The sequence below is a fragment of the Anomalospiza imberbis genome, chromosome 27 (genome assembly GCF_031753505.1).
Source record: "Anomalospiza imberbis isolate Cuckoo-Finch-1a 21T00152 chromosome 27, ASM3175350v1, whole genome shotgun sequence".
In the NCBI taxonomy this organism is placed as follows: Eukaryota; Metazoa; Chordata; class Aves; order Passeriformes; family Viduidae; genus Anomalospiza; species Anomalospiza imberbis.
In genome coordinates this window covers 5,064,955-5,073,101 of record NC_089707.1, presented here as the reverse complement: position 1 = coordinate 5,073,101, position 8,147 = coordinate 5,064,955, and positions in this window count along the sequence as shown.

Genomic DNA, 8,147 nt, shown 5'->3' with positions numbered 1-8,147 from the left:
ATTTCGGATTTTCCCTGGAATTCCACCCCAAATTCCAGATTTTCCATCCCAAATTTCGGATTTTCCCTGGAATTCCACCCCAAATTCCAGATTTTCCATCCCAAATTTCGGATTTTCCCTAGCATTCCACCCCAAATTCCCTCCTTTCCGTGCAGCTTTCCGTCCCAAGAGAGGAAAAATGAACATTTTTTGCCCCATTTTCGTGTCGGTTACACTTTGGTAGAAATGTTAAATCCAATAAATGTTAAATCAAACAAATTCCTGCTTCCTGTGATGTTTAATCTGGATCTTTTCCTCGTGACTTTGGCCCTTTGCAGGAGATACGCATTTTTATTTTTATTTTCGTGAAATTAAATGTATTTTTTGGTGGAATCTGGAATTCCTCAGGGTGCAGAGCAGGATTTTGGGGTCGAAATCTATTTTTGGGATGGGATTCCTCACCAAAAACTGGAATTAATTATTCCCCAAAAATCAATGTACAACTTTTTTTTCTTTTTTCCTCTTGACCTCTCCCACTCCACTCCCAATTTTCGTTTTGCCCAAATAAAGCCTGGCCTCAAAAATCCAAACATTCTCCTTTTGGCTTCTTCCCTACCCCGCAGCAGCTACATTTTCTAATTAAAACCCAATTAAAGCCCTTTTTAATCACCTTTTTCATCCTGCATGTCTCACAGCCCAGCGGCCAAGCACGGCCCCAGGTGGGTTGGAGCCATAAAACTCCCGAAAAATCAGAATATGCTGGAAGCCCCGCGGGGATTTTCGGAAAGAAATCGAATTTTGGGGGATTTTGGTGACCTTTGTTGGGTTTGGGGCTGGGACTCTTGGAGCTCTCTGTGCCAGTAAAAGTCTGGGGCTGGGATTTGGGGTTTTGGGGTTTTGGGGTTTGAATTTTGGGGTTTTGGGGGTTGGGATTTTGGGGATTTGAATTTTGGGGTTTGGGATTTTGGGGTTTCAGTATTGGGGTTTGGGATTTTGGGGATTGGAATTTGGGGTTTGGGATTTTGGGGGTTGGGATTTTGGGGGTTGGAATTTTGGGGTTTGAATTTTGGGGATTGGAATTTGGGGTTTGGGATTTTGGGGGTTGGAATTTTGGGGTTTTGGGATTTTGGGGATTGGAATTTTGGGGTTGGAAATTTGGGGTTTGGGATTTTGGGGTTTGGAATTTTGGGGTTTTGGGATTTTGGGGTTTGAATTTTGGGGATTGGAATTTGGGGTTTGGGATTTTGGGGTTTGAATTTTGGGGATTGGAATTTGGGGTTTGGGATTTTGGGGTTTGAATTTTGGGGATTGGAATTTGGGGTTTGGGATTTCAGGGGTTGGGATTTCGGGGTTTGGGATTTCAGGGTTTGGGATTTCAGGGTTTGGGATTTGGGGATTGGAATTTTGGGGTTGGAATTTTGGGGTTTGGGATTTCGGGGTTCCTGCAGTTCTCTGGGGTCAGGGAGGGGTTGGGGTGGGAGGGAGCTCAAAGCCCATCTGGGGACACTTGAGGGACACCAAGGGGACAGTCCTGGGACAGCCTGGGGACACCTTTGGGGACAGCCTGGGGACACTTTCTGCCACCCCAGGTGGTTCCAGCCATGTCCCTGTCCCTGCCCAGTGTCCCCATCCCTGTGCCCATCCCTGTCCCTGTCCCTGACCCCGTCCCCATCCCTGTCCCCATCCCTGTCCCCATCCCTGTCCCCATCCCTGTCCCTGTTCCCTGCCGCCCCGTCCCTGTCCTGTCCCTGTCCCCATCCCTGTCCCTGTCCCTGTTCCCCATCCCTGTCCCCGTCCCCATCCCTGTCCCCATCCCTATCCCCATCCCTGTCCCCATCCCTGTCCCCGTCCCCATCCCTGTCCCTGACCCTGTCCCCATCCCCGTCCCCATCCCCGTCCCTGTCCCCATCCCTGTCCTGTTCCCATCCCCGTCCCCGTCCCTGTCCCCATCCCTGTCCCTGTCCCCATCCCTATCCCCATCCCTATCTCCATCCCCTGTCCCCGTCCCCGTCCCCGTCCCCATCCCCATCCCTGTCCCCTGCCGCCGGGCCCGGTGCCTCCCTGCCCCTCCGTGCCCGCTCGGGAGCTCTAATTAAGTGGCACAATTAAGCCTGGCTAATTGGGTCGGCGGGGGCTGCAGTTCTGGGGGGATTTGCTGCAAACGGGGCCGGAGGCTGCAGCTGCATTCCTTAATTTGTCACTAATTGCAAATATTGGCTCGGGGCCCCGGCTCCGGACTCCTGCTTTGGGAGGTGGTATTAAATACAATCATCTTACAAGAAATCTATTCATTATTAAATATAACAACACAGGATCAATATACTTATGTTATGGAGAGCAATATAGTTGTAATTACATAAAAATATATTAATATTTATATATAAATGTATAATTACTTGTATAATTATATATTAATATTGTTATACTTATACTATTATAATGTATTATATTATATAGTTAATATATAATTATAATATCTTAATATTATAGATATAATAAAGTAAAATACAGTGTAATTATAACATAATATAACATAACATGTAATATATAATAAATATAATATAATACAATATAATATAATAATATAATAAATATAATATAATATAATACAATATAATATAATATAATATAATTAATATAATATAATATAATATAATATAATATAATTAATATAATGTAATATAATACAATATAATATAATTAATGTAATGTAATATAATGTAGTAAATATAATGTAATATAATATAATAATATTATATAGTATATTATAGTATAATATAACTAATAAAATATAATATACTATTATATTATATATTATAATATTATATACTGTTATATTATTATATACTATTATATTATTATATTACTGTAATATTAATGTAATGATATCCTTATTATATTATAAGACTATTTCTAACATCCTTATAATAAGGCTATTAGAAAAATCCTTATTAACAGTATCATTAACATATATTCAATATTTATATATTCATATATTCTATGATAATGGGGCAAAATGCAAATTTCTGCTCCTTAGAATTGTAAAAAATGGGGAAAAATGCAAATTTCTGCTTCCTTAGAATTGTAAAAAATGGGGGAAAATGCAAATTTCTGCTTCCTTAGTATTGTAAAAAATGGGGAAAAATGCAAATTTCTGCTTCCTTAGTGTTGTAAAAAATGGGGAAAAATACAAATTTCTGCTTCCTTAGTGTTGTAAAAAATGGGGAAAAATGCAAATTTCTGCTTCCTTGGTATTGTAAAAAATGGGGAAAAATGCAAATTTCTGCTTCCTTGGTATTGTAAAAAATGGGGAAAATGAGCTGCCTGTGCCTTTTTGTCCTGGGGTTTTCCTGAGCAGCACCTCGGGGTAATTCCCGCCCAAGAAAAGGGAAAATTCACTTGAAAAAAAGAGAAAAAGTGGCTCAGAAAAGCTGAACTTTCAGCTGCTCCCCTCTGAGCCGTGGCCGCACCTCGGGAATAATTAAATTCAGCGTTTGAAATTTGATTGATGACATTTTTGGACGGAGGGAGATGTGGGAAAAGTCGAATTAGGACCAAAAAAAAAAAAAAAGAAAAAAAAAAAGTGGGGGAAAATAATTTGGAGAGGCTAAAAAAAAGGGAAAAGGAGAAAAAATTGGGGGGAACGGATGGGAAATTGGAATTTCCCGTGAAACAGGAGAGCCGCACGCAGGCGCAGCGGGAGGCTTTAATGAGCTCTTCAGGCAGGACCTTGAAGGGGAATTTGGGGTATTTTTAGTGCTGAAGGATTCATTTCTGTAAATGTTACAGAAAAGTGGCTCAGGCTCCGTTCTGGAGAGGAATTCTGGGCCAAAAATTGAATTTTGGGTTTAAAAGCAGCAGCTGGGGACAGATCTTGGTGTTTATTGGAGATTTTTCTGCTCTAGGAAGAGATGGGGGATCCTTGCAGGAGTTTAAATTTCAGTGGCTGAAGTTGAAATCCTAAATTCAAACCCTAAATGTAAATCCTAAATTCAAATCCTAAATTCAAACCCTAAATGTAAATCCTAAATTCAAATCTTAAGTTCAAATCCTAAATTCAAATCCTATTTTCAAATCCAAAATTCAAACCCTAAATGTAAATCCTAAATTCAGATCCTAAATTCAAATCTTAAGTTTAAATCCTAATATCCCGGAATACCGAATGTTATTTGTGTTAAATATTTGGTTGTGTCGAAGCCGGGGGTTCCAAAATGCCAAAATGAAAGAGGGGTGAGAGGAAATGCAGCGTGAAATGGAGATTGGCCCTTGGGGTTTGGGGATGGGGACAGGGACGGGGATGGGGACAGGGATGGGGACAGGGATGGGGACCGGGGATGGGGACAGGGATGGGGACAGGAACAGGACAGGGATGGGGACCGGGGACAGGGATGGGGACACAGATAGGGACAGGGGATGGTGACAGGGATGGGGACAGGGATGGGGATAGGGACGGGGATGGGGAACAGGGATGGGGACAGGGACAGGGGACAGGGATGGGGACACAGATAGGGACAGGGGATGGTGACAGGGACAGGACAGGGATGGGGACAGGGATGGGGACAGGGACAGGGACGGGGATGGGGACCGGGGATGGGGACAGGGATGGGGACAGGGACAGGGACAGGGACAGGGGACAGGGATGGGGACCGGGGACAGGGATGGGGACAGGAACAGGACAGGGATGGGGACAGGAACAGGGACAGGGGACAGGGATGGGGACCAGGGATGGGGACAGGGACAGGGGACAGGGATGGGGACAGGGGACAGGAATAGGGGACAGAGATGGGGACAGGGGACAGGGACGGGGATAGGGACAGGGGATGGTGATAGGGACAGGAGAGGGATGGGGACAGGGATGGGGACAGGGGACAGGAACAGGGATGGGACAGGGACAGGGGACAGGAACAGGGGACAGGGATGGGGACACAGATAGGGACAGGTGATGATGACAAGGACAGGACAGGGATGGGGACAGGGGATGGGGACAGGAACAGGGATGGGGACAGGGGAGAGGGGACAGGGACAGGGATGGGGACAGGGACTGGGGACAGGGATGGGGACAGGACAGGGATGGGGATAGGGACAGGAATGGGGACAGACAGGGACAGGGGACAGGGATGGGGAACGGGGATGGGGACAGGGACAGGGGACAGAGATGGGGACACAGATAGGGACAGGGGATGGGGACAGGGGAGAGGGGACAGGGAACAGGGATGGAGACAGGGAGAGGGGATAGAGATGGGAACAGGGACAGGACAGGGAGAGGGACAGAGAACAGAGATGAGGACACAGATAGGAACAGGGGACAGGGCATGGGGACAGGGACAGGGACAGGGGAGAGGGGACAGGGAGAAGTACAGGGACAGGGGACAGGGACAGGGGACAGGGAGAAGGACAGGGACAGGGGACTTGTGAGGACGCTCCTGGCAGGAGCCAGCAAAACTCCAGGAAAACACAAGAGCGCCAGAACTCCTCTGCGCTGGCATCTGCTGCCCTGGTGTCACACACGGTGTCACCTCACAGCTCGGGGTCACCCTGCAGGACCCCAGACACGGGGACAGCACTGGAGGGGACACTGGGGGGGCAGCGGTGACACCGGGGCAGGGAAAACAGCGCAGGGCGGGGAGGAGGGGAAAGGCTGAGTGTGAGCAGGGGGGTTATCACACCTGTGTTATCACATCTGTGTTATCACACCTGTGTTATCACACCCGTGTTATCACAGCTGTGTTATCACATCTGTGTTATCACACCTGTGCTATCGCACCCCGGTTATCACATCTGTGTTATCACATCTGTGTTATCACACCTGTGTTATCACACCCCGGTTATCACAGCTGTGTTATCACACCCGTGTTATCACACCCGTGTTATCACACCCGGGTTATCACACCCGGGTTATCACACCCAGGTTATCACACCTGTGTTATCACATCTGTGTTATCACACCTGTGTTATCACACCCGTGTTATCACACCCGGGTTATCACACCCCGGTTATCACAGCTGTGTTATCACACCCGGGTTATCACACCTGTGTTATCACACCCGTGTTATCACACCCGGGTTATCACACCCCGGTTATCACAGCTGTGTTATCACACCCGGGTTATCACACCTGTGTTATCACACCCGTGTTATCACACGTGTGTTATCACACCCCGGTTATCACACCTGTGTTATCACACCCCGGTTATCACACCTGTGTTATCACAGCTGTGTTATCACACCTGTGTTATCACACCTGTGTTATCACACCCGTGTTATCACAGCTGTGTTATCACATCTGTGTTATCACACCTGTGCTATCACACCCCGGTTATCACAGCTGTGTTATCACATCTGTGTTATCACACCTGTGTTATCACACCCCGGTTATCACAGCTGTGTTATCACACCCGTGTTATCACACCCGTGTTATCACACCCGGGTTATCACACCCGGGTTATCACACCCAGGTTATCACACCTGTGTTATCACATCTGTGTTATCACACCTGTGTTATCACACCCGTGTTATCACACCCGGGTTATCACACCCCGGTTATCACAGCTGTGTTATCACACCCGGGTTATCACACCTGTGTTATCACAGCTGTGTTATCACACCCGTGTTATCACACCCGTGTTATCACATCTGTGTTATCACACCTGTGTTATCACATCTGTGTTATCACACCCGGGTTATCACAGCTGTGTTATCACACCTGTGTTATCACATCTGTGTTATCACAGCTGTGTTATCACACCTGTGTTATCACATCTGTGTTATCACAGCTGTGTTATCACACCTGTGTTATCACACCCGGGTTATCACAGCTGTGTTATCACACCTGTGTTATCACACCCGTGTTATCACACCCGTGTTATCACACCCCGGTTATCACACCTGTGTTATCACACCCCGGTTATCACACCTGTGTTATCACAGCTGTGTTATCACACCCCGGTTATCACACCTGTGTTATCACACCCCGGTTATCACACCTGTGTTATCACACCTGTGTTATCGCAGCTGTGTTATCACACCCCGGTTATCACACCTGTGTTATCACACCCGTGTTATCACACGTGTGTTATCACACCCCGGTTATCACAGCTGTGTTATCACACCCGTGTTATCACACCTGTGTTATCACACCCCGGTTATCACATCTGTGTTATCACACCTGTGTTATCACACCCGTGTTATCACACCTGTGTTATCACACCCCGGTTATCACAGCTGTGTTATCACAGCTGTGTTATCACAGCTGTGTTATCACACCCGTGTTATCACACCCGGGTTATCACACCCGGGTTATCACACCCGGGTTATCTCACTCGTGTTCCTGCTGTCGGGCTGGAATTCTGGATTCCAGGGGTGAGTGGGTTTTAGGGGGCAGAGGATTTTGGGGCACAGGGGGTTCCGGGGCACACAGAACCCCAACGATTCGTGGTTTTTGTGGTGCAGAAGGTTCCAGGGGTCAGAGCTCCTGTCCCCGCCGTCCCCGGGGTGGCACCGGGCTCCTGTCCCCGCTGTCCCCGGGGTGGCACCGGGCTCCTGTCCCCGCTGTCCCGGGGTGGCACCGGGCTCCTGTCCCCGCTGTCCCCGGGGTGGCACCGGGCTCCTGTCCCCGCTGTCCCGGGGTGGCACCGGGCTCCTGTCCCCGCTGTCCCGGGGTGGTACCGGGCTCCTGTCCCCGCCGTCCCCGGGGTGGCACCGGGCTCCTGTCCCCGCTGTCCCGGGGTGGCACCGGGCTCCTGTCCCCGCTGTCCCGGGGTGGCACCGGGCTCCTGTCCCCGCTGTCCCCGGGGTGGCACCGGGCTCCTGTCCCCGCCGTCCCCGGGGTGGCACCGGGCCCGCTGTCCCGGCAGGTGGTGCTGCCGGCGCCGCGAATAAAGTCGGGAGAAGAAAAGCGGCCAAACGTGAGCGGGATGGGGCGGCGGGAGCGGGGAGGGAGCGGGTAGGGAGCGGCAGGGAGCGGGCAGGGACCGGCAGGGACCGGCAGGGACCGGGCAGGGAGCGGCAGAGCGGGCAACGAAGAGCTCGGGCCGCCCGGGACGCGCTGCCCGCGGGGGAAACGCTTCGTGCGGGGGGAGAAAAGGCTTGGAGAGGCAGCGGCTCCATCCAGCCGCTCCCTGCCGGGCTGGAAGGGAACGAGGGAACCGGGGAGCAGCGGGCGGAGAAGCG